This window comes from Oncorhynchus masou, chromosome 31 (assembly GCF_036934945.1).
Source record: "Oncorhynchus masou masou isolate Uvic2021 chromosome 31, UVic_Omas_1.1, whole genome shotgun sequence".
Classification (NCBI taxonomy): domain Eukaryota; kingdom Metazoa; phylum Chordata; class Actinopteri; order Salmoniformes; family Salmonidae; genus Oncorhynchus; species Oncorhynchus masou.
In genome coordinates, this window is record NC_088242.1 from 16,053,542 (window position 1) to 16,074,433 (window position 20,892).

Consider the following 20,892-nt stretch of genomic DNA (forward strand, 5'->3'; position numbering starts at 1 on the left):
TTTAACAAAAAGATAGGGGTGAAGGTATTGAGAGAGGAGGGAGAAATAGAGAGACAGAAGAGAGGGGGAGAGAGAGACAGAGAGAGGGTATCACCAATGAAATGTATTGTCTTATGCGTCATTCCTCATCATGCTTATCTTTTTGCAAAAGCTTACAGTGTGCACATGTTACACACACACACACACACACACACACACACACACACACACACACACACACACACACACACACACACACACACACACACACACACACACACACACACACACACACACACACACACACACACACACACCCCTGTGTAAAATCAGATTTTCTTATCCACACTTTTACCTTTTTACTTTTCACTTTTAGTTCCACTAAATGACAACATAGGTAAAAGTCTTCACAACTCTTTGAGACACACACACACACACAAACACACGTGCCACCTTTGGCTTGCCTCACACGTGAGCCAAGAAGATGGTGCTTGCCTCATTATCCTGGGCCCCCTCCAGGGTTCTCCACATGGGGTTGCCTATAAGAACACGGGGGTGGGGTACTGCTGGGAAAGCCGCAGAGAGAGACCCTGTACTAGATGGAGGTCTGATAGAGGCAATGCTCCACATACAGTCAGACCACAGCCAAGTTGACTCTGAGCCAGGATGGGGGTCTTGGGAAACTGTCAGGATACAGTGTGCAGTATTAGTTTGGAGCTGGTGTACAGAATCACCGTCCAGTAACTTACAGGTGCAGGGTACAACAAGTAAAGTCATTACCAAAAGGGCACACAATGGTTGAATCAACGTTGTTTTCACGTCACTTCAATTAAACTACATTAAACCAATGTGGAATAGACGTTGAGTTTACGTCTGTGCCCAGTGGGGACCTCTGTGTCGAAACGTTACTCAGTAACACTGCAGGTGAATTCAGCAGCGTGTGGGTATGTACCAGTTAAAGGTTTGGACACACCTACTCATTCAAAGGTTTTTCTTTCTTTTTTTAAACAATTTTCTACAACATAGAATAATAGTGAAGACATCAAAACTATGATATAACACATATGGAATCATGGAGTAACCAAAAAAAGTGTTAAAAATATCTAAATATAATTTAGATTCTTCAAAGAAACCACCCTTTACCTTGATAACAGCTTTGCACACTCTTGGCATTCTCTCAACCAGCTTCATGAGGAATGCTTTTCCAACAGTCTTGAAGGAGTTTCTACATATGTTGAGGACTTGTTGGCTGCTTTTCCTTCACTCTGCAGTCCAACTCATCCCAAACCATCTCAATTGGGTTGAGGTCGGGGGATTGTTTATTTTATTTTATTAGGCAAGTCAATTTAAGAACAAATTCTTATTTTCAATGACGGCCTAGGAACAGTGGGTTAACTGCCTGTTCAGGGGCAGAGCGACAGATTTGTATCTTGTCAGCTCGGGGATTTGAACTTGCAACCTTTTGGTAACTAGTCCAACGCTCTAACCACTAGGCTACCCTGCCACCCCGATTGTGGTGGCCAGGTCATCTAATGCAGCACTCCATCACCTTCTTGGTCAAATAACCCTTACACAGTCTGGAGATGTGTTTTGGGTCATTGTCCTGTTGAAAAACAAATGATAGTCCCACTAAGCGCAAACCAGATGGGATGGCTTAATGCTGCAGAATGCTGTGGTAGTCATGCTGGTTAAATGTGACTTGGCCTTTCACCAAATAGGGCTATCTTGTGTATACAACCCTACCTTGCCACAACACAACTGATTGGCTCAAATGCATTAAGAAGGAAAGAAATTCCACAAATGAACTTTTAACAAGGCACACCTGTTCATTGAAATGCATTCCAGGTGACTACCTCATGAAGCTGGTTGAGAGAATGCCAAGAGTGTGCCAAGCTAACATCAAGGCAAAAGGTGGCTACTTTAAAAAATATAAAATATATTTTGATTTGTTTTTTTTACTACATGATTCCATGTGTTATTTCATAATTTTGATGTATTCACTATTATTATACAATGTAGAAAATAGTACAAAATAAAGAAATACCCTTGAATGAGTAGGCACTGTATATTTTTTTCATGAATGCACAGTATTATGTCTTGTGCTATGAAAGGCCTTTAAACTTCTCCCTACATTGCCACATAAAAATCGGCCCTTCTGTTGGAAATCAATGTAATTTGTCGTTTTACACAACACTTGCTTGTTAGATAAAATATCACTTCAAACAGGACTTCCATACTGTAAATCATGTGGGTTTGGTTGAGCGGACTCTGTGTTTTCACACACAAGTAACAATTTATCAGAGTAGGGAAATGGGCCTCTCTGTCCAATGAGAGAGAGAGAGAGAGAGAGAGAGAGAGAGAGAGAGAGAGAGATTGCACAGAAGACAACTGTGGAACCTCAATAGAACAATCATTAGTCTCCCAAACCTTCCTTCCTGAAAGGACAGACAGACGAGTATGTACAGCTTGGCTATATCCTACTGTTTTTCCCAGTCAGAACATCATGAACCTGGACACAGGAGGAAAGGGCAACAGAAGTGCTCAAGCAGTAAAGAGCTCAACAATGATTAAATCCTGCTCCACAGCAGCCTGTGGTGAGAGGGTGTGTTGGTCAAACCTGAAATGGTTTAATGTGTGTGTGTGTATTCACCTCATTCCTCTTTGATGAGGTCAGTGTGGAAAGTGACACCAAAGAAGCAAAGCAAAAACACTTTTTTCGCTCCATAAATATTAGACGTAGCAACTGGCAACACTTTTGTGGTTCTATGTTCTATGTGGTTCTATGTTGATCTTGTTGCTGAAACTGGATGGATTTGTTTGGAGAGTGGATGTGTGCAAGATAGCAATGATTAAATTCTCAATCCAAAAGCCTTCCTAGAGTGTTTTACTTTAACATTCTCCTCTGGGTTGTTTCTAAGCAGTGTTCAGGTTGAAAGACCAGCACAACTTATTCATAAAATGTTTATTTTGTTCGTACAGAAAACTACAAAGAAATACATTTGGAGATAAATGAACAATACATTCTTCCTTTCAAGAACAACCCTGAAATAATATTGTTTTGATAAATAAAGTTTATTCAATTCAATCACAAGAAATTGGAGAAAAAAAGATGACTAGATAAACGAACTCAACACAGAGACAATTGATTTATTCCAGTTGAATGTCTCTGACTCAAGAACACTAAAGCTCACAATGACAACACACACATCTCTATTGTCTATAGCGAAACGCGTGCGTGTGTGCACACACACACACACACACATACATACATACATACATACATACATACATACATACATACATACATACATACATACATACATACATACATACATACATACATACATACACAGACACACTCTCCATCTCTCTCTCTATGAGAAATATCCGCACACACCATTTTTTCCATTTGATTAAAGAGTTCAGTCTCCTCTTCTTTGCACTACATCCAGTTCCTGTGATTTTTGGCAGTAGCATGTATTTCTTGAAAAAACACAGATGTGTTTGAGCTGACCTATGTGGCAATCCAAGTGATAGCTGATGATGAACAGAGTCTGAGTCTGCATCCCACCCTATAACCTACAGTACAGTAAGTTCCAAAATGATTGGCACCCTTGATAAAGATGAGCAAAAAAGACTATAAAATAAATAATACAAATACTGGGCTATAGACTACATGGTAATATTTTTGACAATTACATTCTTTTATACTAATACAATTGCTCAGAGACAGAGATTTTGTTTAACAAGCAGTATATTTCTCTCTCAAAATGATACCTTTCAATACACACACCTTCATATCAAATAGAAAACAAATTGATTTGTCACAATCAAATCAAAGATTATTTGTCACGTGCACCGGATACAACAGGTGTAGTAGACCTTACAGTGAAATGCTTACTTACAGGCTCTAACCAATAGTGCAAAAAAATGTGTTAGGTGAACAATAGGTAAGTAAAGAAGTAAAACAACAGTAAAAAGACTATAAAGGCTATAAAAGTAGCGAGGCTACATACAGACACCGGTTAGTCAGGCTGATTGAGGTAGTATGTACATGTAGATATAGTTAAAGTGACTATGCATATATGATGAACAGAGAGTAGCAGTAGTGTAAAAGAGGGGTTGGGGGGTGGTAGGTGGGACACAGTGCAGATAGCCCGGTTAGCCAATGTGCGGGAGCACTGGTTGGCCGGCCCAATTGAGGTAGTATGTACATTAATGTATAGTTAAAGTGACTATACATATATGATAAACAGAGAGTAGCAGAAGCATAACAATGAGGGGTTGGGGGGCACACACAATACAAATAGTCCGGGTAGCCATTTGTCCAGGTAGGAAAGGGCAGTGTGGAGTGCAATAGAGATTGCATCATCTGTGGATCTGTTTGGGCGATATGCAAATTGGAGTGGGTCTAGGGTTTCTGGGATAATGGTGTTGAAGTGAGCCATTACCAACCTTTCAAAGCACTTCATGGCTACGGATGTGAGTGCTACGGGTCTGTAGTCATTTAGGCAGGTTGCCTTTGTGTTCTTGGGCACAGTGACTAAAGTGGTCTGCTTGAAACATGTTGGTATTACAGACTCAATCAGGGACATGTTGAAAATGTCAGTGAAGACACCTGCCAGTTGGTCAGCACATGCCCGGAGCACACACCCTGGTATTCCGTCTGGCCCAGCAGCCTTGTGTATGTTGACCTGTTTAAAGGTTTTACTCACGTCGGCTACAGAGAGCGTGATCACACAGTTGTCCAGGAACAGCTGATGCGCTCATGCATGCCTCAGTGTTGCTTGCCTCAGAGCGAGCATAGAAGTGATTTAGCTCGTATGGTAAGCTCGTGTCACTGGGCATCTTGCAGCTGTGCTTCCCTTTGTAGTCTGTAATAGTTTGCAAACCCTGCCACATATAAGACGAGAGTCAGAGCTGCTGTAGTATGATTCAATCTTAGCCCTGTATTGACGCTTTGCCTGTTTGATGGTTTGTCGCAGGGCATAGCAGGATTTTTTTGTAAGCTTCCAAGTCCCGCACCTTGAAAGCGGCAGCTCTACCCTTTAGCTCAGTGCGAATGTTGCCTGAAATCCATGGCTTCTGGTTGGGGTATGTACGTATAATCACTGTGGGGACGACGTCCTCGATGCACTTATTGATAAAGCCAGTGACTGATGTGGTGTATTCCTAAATGTCATCGGAAAGATCCCGGAACATGTTCCAGTCTGTGATAGCAAAACAGTCCTGTAGTTTAGCATCTGCATCATCTGACCAATTTTTTATAGACCGAGTCACTGGTGCTTCCTGCTTAATTTTTTGCTGAGTTGTGGTTGGATTTGCCAAATGGAGGACGAGGGAGAGCTATGTACGCGTCTCTGTATGTAGAGTACAGGTGATCTAGAATTCTTTCCCTCTGGTTGCACATTTAACATGTTGATAGAGATTTGGTAGAACTGATTGAAGTTTCCCTGCATTAAAGTCTCCAGCCATTAGGAACGCCACCTCTGGGTGAGTGGTTTCCTGTTTGCCTATTTCCTTATACAGCTGACTGAGTGCGGTCTTAGTGCCAGCATCTTTCTGGGGTGGTTAAACAGCCACGAAAAGTATAGCTGAAAACTCTCTAGGCAAGTAGTGTGGCCTGCAATTTATTACAATATACTCTACTTCAGGCGAGCAAAATCTAGAGACTTCCTTGTTTACAAATATGCACAGACTGCCTCCCCTCGTCTTTTTATTATTATATATTTTTTTAAGGGGTGGATCAGCTTAATATTGCGGAAAGAATGTTGCTTCCAATGTAATTGCCTGCATCATTTCCAATCCCCCATATATTTTTGGTAAATATATACATCCATACATGCATGCTTACATATACACATACAGTGGGGAGAACAAGTATTTGATACACTGCCGATTTTGCAGGTTTTCCTACTTACAAAGCATGTAGAGGTCTGTCATTTTTTTTATCATAGTTACACTTCAACTGTGAGAGACGGAATCTAAAACAAAAATCCAGTAAATCACATTGTATAATTTTTAAGTAATTACTTAGCATTTTATTGCATGACATAAGTATTTGATCACCCACCAACCAGTAAGAATTCCGTCTCTCACAGACCTGTTAGTTTTTCTTTAAGAAGTGCCCCTGTTCTCCACTCATTACCTGTATTAACTGCACCTGTTTGAACTCGTTACCTGTATAAAAGACACCAGTCCACACACTCAATCAAACAGACTCCAACCTCTCCACAATGGCCAAGACCAGAGAGCTGTGTAAGGACATCAGGGATACAATTGTAGACCTGCACAAGGCTGGGATGGGCTACAGGACAATAGGCAAGCAGCTTGGTGAGAAGGCAACAACTGTTGGCGCAATTATTAGAAAATGGAAGAAGTTCAAGATGACGGTCAATCACCCTCGGACTGGGGCTCCATGCAAGATCTCACCTCGTGGGGCATCAATGATCATGAGGAAGGTGAGGGATCAGCCCAGAACTACACGGCAGGACCTGGTCAATGACCTGAAGAGAGCTGGGACCACAGTTTCAAAGAAAACCATTAGTAACACACTACGCCGTCATGGATTAAAATCCTGCAGCGCACGCAAGGTCCCCCTGCTCAAGGCAGCGCATGTCCAGGCCCGTCTGAAGTTTGCCAATGACCATCTGGATAATCCAGAGGAGTGGGAGAAGGTAATGTGGTCTGAGGAGACAAAAATAGAGCTTTTTGGTCTAAACTCCACTCACCGTGTTTGGAGGAAGAAGAAGGATAAGTACAACCCCAAGAACACCATCCCAACCGTGGAGCATGGAGGTGGAAACATCATTCTTTGGGGATGCTTTTCTGTCAAGGGGACAGGATGACTCCACCGTATTGAGGGGAGGATGTATGGGGCCATGTATCGCGAGATCTTGGCCAACAACCTCCTTCCCTCAGTAAGAGCATTGAAGATGGGTCGTGGCTGGGTCTTCCAGCATGACAACGACCCGAAACACACAGCCAGGGCAACTAAGGAGTGGCTCCGTAAGAAGCATCTCAAGGTCCTGGAGTGGCCTAGCCAGTCTCCAGACCTGAACCAATATAGAAAATATTTGGAGAGAGCTGAAAGTCCGTATTGCCCAGCGACAGCCCCGAAACCTGAAGGATCTGGAGAAGGTCTGTATGGAGGAGTGGGCCAAAATCCCTGCTGCAGTGTGTGCAAACCTGGTCAAGAACTACAGGAAACGTATGATCTCTGTAATTGCAAACAAAGGTTTCTGTACCAAATATTAAGTTCTGCTTTTCTGATGTATCAAATACTTATGTCATGCAATAAAATGCAAATTACTTAAAAATCATACAATGTGATTTTCTGGATTTTTGTTTTAGATTCTGTCTCTCACAGTTGAAGTGTACCTATGATAAAAAAATTACAGACCTCTACATGCTTTGTAAGTAGGAAAACCTGCAAAATCGGCAGTGTATCAAATACTTGTTCTCCCCACTGTATATACATACACATACCTATATAGCCATACATACTTTAAAAAAAAAGAATATACCTTTATTATTATTCCCCGCAAAGCCTACCGCCGATCCCCCAATTGGAGTTAGCTAATTAACACTTCTGCTTTTACCTTCAATGTATACATCTTATACTGATTTTACAGACACAGTTTACAATAGTTCTCTCTTGTTTGTTCTTAGTCTTTCCTCTATTTCTGATGTTCTATTTGTAACTATGCTATTTCACAAAAGTTCCGAACTTATATACATTTTACAGATCCCGTATGCTTTACATTGTTTATCTTGTTATTAGTCCCACCCTTCAGCTCCATTCAACTGTCAGTTTTTTGGTCCTTAAATTAAATTGGTATATGTTTTTATTTATCACACTTTTCTTTAACCATTTATGATCTTTAATACAGGGCTGACATACAAGTTCCTTACTTTTTTCCCCTTCTACTTGCCTCTTCCATTTTTGTGGTAATGCTGGAATTAATTGGTTGTAATTTTGGGTAGAGCAGACATTTCCATATGTCTGTGTTAGCTGTAGGTGTGACATAACTCCACCAGTCCTATATATGATATCATTCACTAAAATTATACCTATTTTAAAAAAAATCTTTGATAAATACATTTTTTAAAATCAATTAGTATATTTGAAATTAACCACAATATTTGTTGTACTCTTTTTTCCGTCCTTTCAGGTGTAGTAAACTGAAATTGCAACCAACTTTCTAAGGCTTGTTTAAAAAAATAAAGATATTTTTGAGATCATTTCCTTTTCAAACAACCGAAAGTGAGCAGGTTGTAATCTGAATAGAGGGGAAAAGGCCCTTCCTGAATATAGGATGAGACATTTGTACCAATTGACTAGAGAACCAGTTTGGATTTAAGTATAACTTTTGTATGACTGATGCCTTTAGTGAGAGGTCTAATGTTTTAATATTTAATCATTTCTGTCCACCAAATTCATATTCGTTATATAAATAGGCCCGTTTAAATTTATCTGGCTTGCCGTTCCAAATAAAATGGAATATTTTTTGTTCATATAATTTAAAAAGCAGGTTACTAGGTGTAGGCAAAACCATAAGCAAATAGGTAAACTGTGATATAACTAAGGAGCTAATCAGAGTGATTTTCCCACAAATAGACAGGTATTTTCCTTTCCATGGGAGCAAGAGCTTATCTATTTTTGCGAACTTTCCATTAAAATGTATTGTAATGAGATAATTTACTTTGGGATATGAATACCGAGTATGTCCACATCACCGTAAGAGCATCACTCTTGTTTTTTGTTGTTGCTCTTTCTTACCGGTGTGTGCTGTTCTGTCTTTCTGGTGCAGTGTATATCCCGCTAGCTGAATATCTATGTCGTCATTCAGCCACGATTCCGTGAAACATAAGATATTACAGTTTTTGATGTCCCGTTGGTAAGATATTCGTGATCGTACCTCGTCTAGTTTATTGTCCAATGATTGCACGTTGGCGAGTAGTATTGACACAGTACCACAGGGTCCCAGTACAACTATACTGTACATTCTTCTCAATATTAAGGACTCCTCCCACTCCTCACACAAAGTATACAAAATAATAACTATACCATGACTCCATTCTCTTTTTCTTGTTGTTGTCAGGAACAAAAATAATTTGAGAACCGTGCTCCCAAATTATTACCAACACATCGATTGTCTAAAGAGACACTCTGCTTTTTTGACACCCCACTCCAAAAAGCAAGTTCTGCAGCTCTAGCTTTGTCTTACCTTGATTATTGTCCAGTCTTGTGGTTGAGTGCTGCAAGGAAAGACCTAGTTAAGCTGCAGCTGGCCCAGAACAGACCGGCACATTTTGCTCTTCATTGTAATCAGAGGGCTGATATAAATATTATGCATGCCAGTCTCTCTTGGCAACTATTTAAATATTTTATTTCACCTTTATTTAACCAGGTAGGCTAGTTGAGAACACGTTCTCATTTACAACTGCGACCTGGCCAAGATAAAGCAAAGCAGTGCGACACAAACAACAACGCAGAGTTACACATGGAATAAACAAACATACAGTCAATAACACAATAGAAAATTGCACACAGTGTGTGCAAATTTATTTATTTATTTTTATTTCACCTTTATTTAACCAGGTAGGCAAGTTGAGAACAAGTTCTCATTTACAATTGCGACCTGGCCAAGATAAAGCAAAGCAGTTCGACACATACAACGACACAGAGTTACACATGGAGTAAAACAAACATACAGTCAATAATACAGTATAAACAAGTCTATATACGATGTAATCAAATGAGGTGAGATAAGGGAGGTAAAGGCAAAAAAGGCCATGGTGGCAAAGTAAATACAATATAGCAAGTAAAACACTGGAATGGTAGATTTGCAATGGAAGAATGTGCAAAGTAGAAATAAAAATAATGGGGTGCAAAGGAGCAAAATAAATAAATAAATTAAATACAGTAGGGAAAGAGGTAGTTGTTTGGGCTAAATTATAGGTGGGCTATGTACAGGTGCAGTAATCTGTGAGCTGCTCTGACAGTTGGTGCTTAAAGCTAGTGAGGGAGATAAGTGTTTCCAGTTTCAGAGATTTTTGTAGTTCGTTCCAGTCATTGGCAGCAGAGACCTGGAAGGATGAGGTAAGATAAGGGGGGTAAGGTAATAAATAGGCCATAGTGGCAAAAATAATTACAATTTAGCAATTAAACACTGGAGTGATAGATGTGCAGAAGATGAATGTGCATGTAGAGATACTGGGGTGCTAAGGAGCAAAAATAAACAACAGTATGGGGATGGGCTATTTACAGATGGGCTATGTACAGGTGCAGTGATCTGTGAGCTGCTCTAACAGCTAGTGCTTAAAGTTAGTGAGGGAGATATGAGTCTCCAGCTTCAGTGATTTTTGCAATTCGTTCCAGTCATTGGCAGCAGAGAACTGGAAGGAAAGGCGGCCAAATGAGGAATTGGCTTTGGGGGTGACCAGTGAAATATACCTGCTGGAGCACGTGCTATGGGTGGGTGCCTTCTATGGTGACTAGTGAGCTGAGATAAGGTGGGGCTTTACCTAGCAAAGACTTATAGATGACCTGGAGCCAGTGGATTTGGCGTTGAATATGAAGCGAGGGCCAGCCAACGAGAGCATACAGGTCGCAGTGGTGGGTAGTATATGGGGCTTTGGTGACAAAACGGATGGCACTCTGATAGACTGCATCCAATTTGCTGAGTAGAGTGTTGGAGGATATTTTGTAAATGACATCGCCGAAGTCAAGGATCGGCAGGATAGTCAGTTTTACAAGGGTATGTTTGGAAGCATGAGTGAAGGATGCTTTGTTGTGAAATAGGAAGCCAATTCTAGATTTAATTTTGGATTGGAGATGCTTAATGCGAGTCTGGAAGGAGAGTTTACAGTCTAACCAGACACCTAGGTATTTGTAGTTGTCCACATATTCTAGGTCAGAGCCGTCAAGAGTAGTGATGCTGGATGGGCGGGCAGGTGCGGGCAGCGATCGGTTGAAGAGCATGCATTTCGTTTTACTTGCATTTAAGAGCAGTTGGAGGCCACGGAAGGAGAGTTGTATTGCATTGAAGCTCGTCTGCAGGTGAGTTAACACAATGTCCAAAGAAGGGCCAGAAGTATACAGAATGGTGTCGTCTGGGTAGAGGTGGATCAAAGAATCACCAGCAGCAAGAGCGACATCCTTGATGTATAAAGAGAAAAGAGTCGGCCCGAAATTAGAACCCTGTGGCACCCCCATAGAAACTGCCAGAGGTCCAGACAACAGGCCCTCCGATTTGACACACTGAACTCTGAGAAGTAGTTGGTGAACCAGGCGAGGCAGTCATTTGAGAAACCAAGGCTGTTGAGTCTGCTGATAAGAATGTGGTGATTGACAGAGTCGAAAGCCTTGGCCAGGTCGATGAATACAGCTGCACAGTATTGTCTCTTATCGATGGCGGTTATGATATCGTTTAGGGCCTTGAGCGTGGCTGAGGTGCAACCGTGACCAGCTCGGAAACCAGATTGCATTGCGGAGAAGGTACGGTGGGATTCGAAATGTCAGTGATCTGTTTGTTAACTTGGCTTTCAAAGACCTTAGAAAGGCAGGGTAGGATAGATATAGGTATGTAGCAGTTTGGGTCCAGAGTGTCTCCCCCTTTGAAGAGGGAGATGACAGCAGCAGCTTTCCAATCTTTGGGGATCTCAGACGATACGAAAGAGAGGTTGAACAGGCTAGTAATAGGGGTTGCAACAATTTCAGCTGATAATTTTAGATTGTCTAGCCTTGCTGATTTGTAGGGGTCCAGATTTTGCAGCTCTTTCAGAACATCAGCTATCTGGATTTGGGTGAAGGAGAAATGGGGAGGCTTGGGCAAGTTGCTGTTGGGGGTGCAGGGATGTTGTCCAGGGTAGGGGTGGCCAGCTGGAAAGCATGGCCAGTCGTAGAAAATGCTTATTGAAATTCTCAATTATTGTGGATTTATCAGTGATGACAGTGTTTCCTAGCCTCAGTGCAGTGGGCAGCTGGGAGGAGGTGCTCTTATTCTCCATGGACTTTACAGTGTCCCAGAACTTTTTGGAGTTTGTGCTGCAGGATGCAAATTTCTGTTTGAAAAAGCTAGCCTTTGCTTTCCTAACTGCCTGTGTACATTGGTTCCTAACTTCCCTGAAAAGTTGTGGGGTCTATTCGATGTTGCGCCACAGGATGTTTTTGTGCTGGTCAAGGGCAGTCAGGTCTGGAGTGAACCACGGGCTATATCTGTTCCTGGTTCTACATTTTTTGAATGGGGCATGCTTATTTAAGATTGTGAAGAAAGCAGTTAAAGAATAAACAGGCATCTTCTACTGACAGAATAAGGTCAATGGTCGTTTGACCGCAGACCCATTACGGACGCAAGTAATGAGGCAGTGATCTCTGAGAACCTGGTTGAAGACAGCAGAGGTGTATTTGGAGGGCAGGTTGGTTAGGATGATATCTATGAGGGTGCCTGTGTTTATGGATTTGGGGTTGTACCTGGTAGGTTCATTGATAATTTGTGTGAGATTGAGGGCATCAAGCTTAGATTTAGGATGGCCGGGGTGTTAAGCATGTCCCAATTTAGGTCACCTAACAGCACAAGCTCTGAAGATAGATGGAGGGCAATCAATTCTTATATGGTGTCCAGGGCGTAGCTGGGGGCAGAAGGTGGTCTATAGCAAGAGGCAACAGTGAGAGACTTGTTTCTGGAAAGAAGCTCAAATTGTTTGGGCACAGACCTGCATAGTAAGACAGAACTCTGCAGGCTATGTCTGCAGTAGATTGCAACTCCGCCCCCTTTGGCAGTTCTATCTTGTCGGAAAATGTTATAGTTAGGAATGGAAATTTCAGGGGTTTTGGTGGTCTTCTAAGCCAGGATTCAGACACGGCTAGGACATCCGGGTTGGCAGAGTGTGCCAAAGCAGTGAATAGAACAAACTAAGGGAAGAGGCTTCTAATGTTAACATGCATGAAACCAAGGCTTTTTCGGTTACAGAAGTCAACAAATGAGAGCGCCTGGGGAATGGGAGTGGAGCTAGGCACCGCAGAGCCTGGATTAACCTCTACATCACCAGAGGAGCAGAGGAGGAGTAGGATAAGGGTACGGCTAAGGGATATAAGAAATGGTCATCTAGTACATTCGGAGCAGAGAATAAAAGGAGCAGGTTTCTGGTCTCGTGTCTTTGGCTATACCGGATTAAGTGATATGAAATGCTATTCTATATAATTATTTCTCTGTAATTAATATTACCTGATTAAGCTAATCAGGTAAATGTAATTAACTAGAAAGTCGGGGCACCACAAAATAATGTTACTAGATCTGTTATCTTCCGGATAAACTCTTAAAGACCGAGTAATATTTTACATCAATAGCAGTCAATATTTAATCCTCACCTTATTCAGTCTCATCTGAAAGTTGTAAATTCTTCACGAACCCTGGCTAACAAGTTGAATCAGCAATACAACATTTGTTTTAATTATTTATTTACAAAATACCTTAATAATCACACAGAATTACATCTACACATAATGGATCATACATTGATTACAAATTATGTCATAAAGGTAAACGTCCCTTGCGGATGGAACAGATATGACGGCTGATTACACAAAGAAAGGGGGTTGGGTTTTGAATGAAAGAGCTGGAAGACTGAGCAACAAAGGGAGAAGCTATGCTATCATAAATACTGAATCTTATGCATTCTAAATAACCGCCCATTTGGAAAAAGAAAATGCAAGGAATATTTACTCTGAGCTGCGTTTCAATAGGTTGGTCGTAGATGGAAGGCCGGGTTGCCCAGCAGGGATCTCTTGTTGGGATCTCTACGTTGTAGTATGGTTGTGTGTGTTAGACTGGGTACGTAGTCTGTCCATTCCTAGCCAACGTTTACAGCGGCTGCTACTAACTCAACGGCTAGGAGGTATCACTTCTGGGGTAAATAAGAGTTCAAAGTTCATACCAAGTTGCCATTTGATCGTCACCTTCACATTGAACACAATGCTAATTTTGTTAGGTTATTATCTGAGCCCTTTTAATGTAGGACCGTTGTCCTCACGTCCTCAGAACAGGAAGTTACATTTTCGTAAAGGGGCTTATATAGGGTTGGGAGAGAGGGCCGTGTTTCATAGTTTACAACCAATGTCTGTTCACATGGGCATGGCCACTGAGTTGAGCATAGTTCACTCATGAAAACCAATTATCTTATTTAGAAAATAAAATTACATTTCATCTTTTCACAAATAGTTTCATATTTAAACTTTTAAATTACACAACAATTCAATGTGAATCTGATAACTAGAATGTGTAGACCTTCCAAGATACAGTTTATGACGTCCAATCATCAGTAATAATGTTTCAGATGCCAACTGATCTGACATCATATTTATTAAGGAGCAACGCATATTTTCAACTGGTTGGATTACCGAAATAGGGTTGTTTCCCACCTTTTGATGTTCCCAGACTCTATGTTAACAAAGGGATTTTCAATAGTCACATCGGTAGAGTAGAAGGGAAAAGGGGGAAAGGTATTTATGGGGGTCATAAACCTCCCCCAACAGGCCAACGTCATGACACGAGGCACGGTAGAATAGATTCAATGCATAATGTACAGACAAAGGTATGGTAGATGTGAATACAGTGGAGGTACAGTGGGGAGAACAAGTATTTGATACACTGCCGATTTTGCAGGTTTTCCTACTTACAAAGCATGTAGAGGTCTGTCATTTTTATCATAGGTACACTTCAACTGTGAGACGGAATCTAAAAAAAAAATCAAGAAAATCACATTGTGACTTTTAAGTAATTCATTTGAATTTTATTTCATGACATAAGTATTTGATCACCTACCAACCACTAAGAATTCCAGCTCTCACATACCTGTTAGTTTTTCTTTAAGAAGCACTCCTGTTCTCCACTCACTACCTGTATTAACGGCACCTGTTTGAAATCGCTACCTGTATAAAAGACACCTGTCCACACACTCAAACAGACTCCAACCTCTCCACGATGGCCAAGACCAGAGAGCTGTGTAAGGACATCAGGGATACAATTGTAGACCTGCACAAGGCTCGGATGGGCTACAGGACAATAGGCAAGCAGCTTGGTGAGAAGGCAACAACTCTTGTCGCAATTATTAGAAAATGGAAGAAGTTCAAGATGACGGTCAATCACCCTCGGTCTGGGGCTCCATGAAAGATCTCACCTCGTGGGGCATCAATGATCATGAGGAAGGTGAGGGATCAGCCCAGAACTACACGGCAGGACCTGGTCAATGACAAAAAGAGAGCTGGGACCACAGTCTCAAAGAAAACCATTAGTAACACACTACGCCGTCATGGATTAAAATCCTGCAGCGCACGCAAGGTCCCCCTGCTCAAGGCAGCGCATGTCCAGGTCCATCTAAAGTTTGCCAATGACCATCTGGATGATCCAGAGGAGGAATGGGAGAAGGTCATGTGGTCTGAGGAAACAAAAAGAGCTTTTTGGTCTAAACTCCACTCGCTGTGTTTTGGAGGAAGAAGAAGGATGAGTACAACCCCAAGAACACCATCCCAACCGTGAAGCATGGAGGTGGAAACATCATTCTTTGGGGATGCTTTTCTGCAAAGGGGACAGGACGACTGCAGGGGCCATGTATCGCAAGATCTTGGCCAACAACCTCATTCCCTCAGTAAGAGCATTGAAGATGGGTCGTGGCTGGGTCTTCCAGCATGACAACGACCCAAAACACACAGCCAGGGCAACTAAGGAGTGGCTCCGTAAGAAGCATCTCAAGGTCCTGGAGTGGCCTAGCCAGTCTCCAGACCTGAACCAATATAGAAAATATTTGGAGAGAGCTGAAAGTCCGTATTGCCCAGCGACAGCCCCGAAACCTGAAGGATCTGGAGAAGGTCTGTATGGAGGAGTGGGCTAAAATCCCTGCTGCAGTGTGTGCAAACCTGGTCAAGAACTACAGGAAATGTATGATCTCTGTAATTGCAAACAAAGGTTTCTGTACCAAATATTAAGTTCTGCTTTTCTGATGTATCAAATACTTATGTCATGCAATAAAATGCAAATTAATTACTTAAAAATCATACAATGTGATTTTCTGGATTTTTGTTTTAGATTCCGTCTCTCACAGTTGACGTGTACCTATGATAAAAATGATAGACCTCTAAATGCTTTGTAAGCTGGAAAACCTGCAAAATCAGCAGTGTATCAAATACTTGTTCTCCCCACTGTAAACCTAGGCATTGAGTGATGAGAGAGGTATTGTCTCTAGAGACATCAATTAAACCAGTTGAGGTCCCCAAGTGTGTGGGAGGTAGGACAAGAGGGTTCGCTGAGGCATATTGAGCAGTGCTGGAGGCTCTACAGTGAAATAAGACAATAATCACTAACCAAAACAGCAATGGACAAGGCATATTGACATTAGGGAAAGGCATGCGTAGCCGAGTGATTATAGGTTCAGACAGTTAGTGGGCCAGGGATAGCAGGCTAGCAGAAGTGCCTTAGAGGGACGTTGCGACGGAAGAAGTCTGTTGAGGAGATCCTGACTCCATCACTTCTTTTTATAAGAAACAATGTGTTGAAAATCCTAAATAGTTTGCAAAGTAAACTTACACACAGCTCTGACACAAACACTTACCCCACCAGACATGCCATCAGGTGTCTGTTCACAGTCCCCAAATCCAGAACAAATTCAAGAAAGCGTACAGTATTATATAGAGACAATATTGCATGACACTCTGTTCCATCTCATATTGCTCAAGTGAACAGCGAACCTGGTTTTAAAAAACAGATAAAGCAACATCTCACGGCACAACGCCTCTTCCCTATTTGACTTAGATAGTTTGTGTGTATGTATTGATATGTAGGCTATGTGAGCCTTTTGTAAAATTGTTTAATTCAAATTATGTCCATGAGCTCTTCTTGTGGATGAATGTTCTGTATTATGTCATGTTTCATGTTTTGTGTGGACCCCAGGAAGAGTAGCTGATGCTTTTGCAACAGCTAATAGGGATCCTCATTAAATACCAAATGCCAAAACTCGAGGAAATTCTACCCTTGACCACTGCCGCATTACTTTTTGACAGTTTAAGGCCCTCTCCCATCCTTCTTTCGGAAAGCCCAACCATGACTCCATCCTGCATCTTCCTGCCTACAAACAAAGATTCCAGAGAGAAGTTCCGGTGATCAGATCTGTACAGCGTTGGTCCGACCAATCAGAATTCCCGCTCCAAGACAGTTTTGATCACGTGGACTGGAATATATTCCAGGTCGCCTCTGGAGATAAGGTCAATGAACATGCCGACTCAGTTTCCGGATTCATAAAAAAATGCATAGATGACGTGATACCGATAGTATCTTTCAAAATGCACCTGGATCAAAAAACATAGATTGATGGCAGCCTTGTAGGAACACTGAAAGAGAGAGATTCTGATTATAAACAGGGCAAGGTGACAGGGGACAATAGTTTGGTTAAACAGTACAGATATGACTTGATCAAGAGGGTGAAACACAAGTACAGAGACAGTTGAGGAGCCATTCAGCAGCCAGACACAAGGCATACAGTATGTAGCAGGGGCTCCTAACAATCATGGATTACAAAAAGAAAGCCAGCCACATCGCAGTCACCAACGCCACCCTACCTGAAGAGCTAAACAACTTTTCTCCAGAGGACAATGACACAATGATTGTGAGCTGCCGAGGAGAGCCCCCAATGACAACATGGGCTACAAACTCTGTCTCCACTGAGGACGTATGTAAGTCATTCAAACGTGTTAACCCTCGCAGAGCTTCTGACCCAGATTGCATCTCTAGCCGTGCACTCAGAGCATGTGCAGATCATTTCAAATCTCTCCCTAGCTCAGGCCTCTATCACCACCTGTTTCAAGATGTCCACTATCATCCCTGTGCCCAAGGAGGGAAAGTAACTTAATTAAATGACTACCGACCAGTAGCACTCACTTCCAACCATCATGAAGTGCTTTGAGAGGCTACTTAAAGACCATATCACCTGCTCCCTCCCCGAAACACTCGACCCTCTCTAATTCGCCTACTACCCTGACAGATCCATGGACGACGCAATCACCATTGCACTACACACTGCCCTTCCCCACCTGGACAAAATAAATGCATCTGTGAGGATGCTGTTCATTGACTACAGCTCTGTCTTCAATAATATAATGCCCTATAAGCTCATTACAAAGCTCATGGCCCTGGGTCTGAACTCCTCTCTACGTAAATGGGTCCTGGACTTCCTGACGGGCCATCCCCAGGTGGTGAAGGTAGGCAACATTAACTCCTCAACACTGACACAGGGTCACCACAAGCTTGCGTCCTCAGTCCACTCCTGTTTTCTCTGTATACCCACGACTGTGTGGCCTCACAAAGTTCCAACTCCATCATCAAGTTCGCTGATGACTCGTCAGCTGATGACCCGACAAGTTCGCCTGATCACCAACAACGTCGAGACAGACTACAGGGAGGAGGTAGGCACTCTGATGGCGTGTTGCCAGCTAAAAAACCTCTCCCTCAATGTTAGAACAACAAAGGAGTTGATTATGGACTTCAGGAGTAACCAGGCTGGACACGCCCCCATCCTCATCAAGAGGGCCGCTGTGAAGATGGTCAATAATGTCAAATTCCTCAGCGTACATATCTCAGAGAAGCTGAAATGGTCTAACCACATGGACACCGTATTGAAGAAAGCACAACAATGACTCTTCAACCTCAGGATGCTGAAGAAAGTTGGCCTGTCCCCGAGGGACCTTAAAGTGTTCTACAGGACCAGCATAGAGAGCACACTGTCGGGCTGCATCACAGCCTGGTACGGCAACTCCGCCTCCACGGACCGCAAGGCTCTTCAGAGGGTGATTGGGTGCACCATTGGGTGCACACTGCCTGCCCTACAGGACACCTCCAACACCAGTTGTCGCAGGAAGGCCAAGAAGATCATAAGGGACCCCAGCCACCCAAGCCCTGCCCTGTTCTCCCCACTTCAATCACTTAGACGCGGGCAGTACGAGAGCATCATGGCAAAAACCGAAAGACTGGCCAATATCTTCTACCCTCAGACTGCTCCCCCCTCCCTCAAGCTACTTTTTTCCTGCTGCTCCCCACCCCCTCATTATTGTATTTCACTAGTCCTGCACGCTGGCGCTCGAAGCCTAAAATTGTCACTGTACCCTGTCATTACACCTGCAACTTGTACATGTGACTATTAAACAATCTGAACCTAAATTCTTCCAACAACTGTACACCCTGCTACATATCAGAGAATCTACTCACACATACACAAATAACACCACGACCCTTATTCAGACCCTGAGAAGAGTGAGTCATGTCAACTGACACCAGCTCCCTGACACAGCTAGAGGCAGGATACAGGAGACCCCCTGGTGGATATAGAGAAATAGGTTCATTACCAATGTAAATCAACAAGTGGCTTGAACGTAAACTGCCTCAGGAAAGGTTTACATTACTGTAGAGCCCTTGGTGAGGAGTTTAAAGTGAATGTCCATCAGTAGATGGGTACTATAGAGAGTGTGTGTGGGTGTTTATTTTATATTTTAAAATTTTAGTCATTTAGCAGACGCTCTTATCCAGATCGACTTACAGGAGCAAATAGGATTAAGTACCTTGCTCAAAGACACATCGGCAGATTGTTCACCTATTCAGCTCTGTGTGTGTGTGTGTGTGTGTGTGTGTGTGTGTGTGTGTGTGTGTGTGTGTGTGTGTGTGTGTGTGTGTGTGTGTGTGTGTGTGTGTGTGTGCGCGTGACACCTGTACAAGCCAGCCAGGTGTATGAAACAGTTAAGTCTAGAGAATCAGAGAAGAGCTATTAAGTTCTCAGGCTATTAAGAAACTTGAAAAATAAATGGAAGGATGTTCTGGCAGCTGCAAGGTATTGTGCAAATGTTGAATTTGGGAAAAAGTATATGTACCAAGGCAAAGACAGCCTTTAGAAAGTCTTTTTGAGACCTAAAGAAGATCCTTCTGTTTGCCAGTAAATGGCATGCTGTGTTAAATATTAGTTAGATCATTTTCCTCTCCAGATGCACACTCAAGTTTCTGCTGCTGTCCTTTTGCAGACATACTTCTTCCTTTTTTAGACTTATTTTGCCCCCCTTACTAAATTGCTGTGGAAAACCGTTTTCTTTTTTTATAAACCAATTCTCTACATCTCCTGTTCTTTTGGGATTTGGCAGCCAAACTTGGTATGACAATGACCATAGGAGGAGGCAAGACATCACAAACAGATCTGGCGCTAGGCTTGTAATATAGCAGGATGGCAACTGACATTAGCAGTATGAAACTCTCTGTGCCCAGAACCAAAAATGAAAAACTGCAATTTAGCTTCTTGAATGTCTCAATCTTGGTATAATTATCTGAGGACAAACATGAGAGTAAAAAAAGAGAATGTGCCAAACGGCCATGAACATAATGAAGGACGGGGGCTCATGGCAGCCAGACTTTGAGTGTTTCATTCCTCTGAGACACATACGTTTACGTCTGGTTTTCCATGTACTTAAAGGGTGAAAGAAAAATAAACTGAAAGAACCAAAGTGATGTGTTATGTAATCCCTGTTAATTTTATAGGGCTATTATAAAATAATGTGCTACTGCATTCTAGATCAAAGCAGAAACAGCTGCAATTTACATTTACCACAAACATTTTCTTCCCAAAAAAGGTAGAATAAAACAGAACATTAGCTACATACCACAGGAGGCTGCTGAGGGGAGGACGGCTCATAATAATGACGGGAATGGAGTGAATGGAATGGAAAGGGATCAAACACATGGAAACCAGAATTGAATGGTATCAAACACATGGAAACCATGTTTTTTAAACCACTCCATTGATTCCATTCCAGCAACTTCTGTAAGCCCGTCCTACCCAATTAAGGTGCCAAAGACGACCTGTGCTACAGTTGAATTCGGAAGT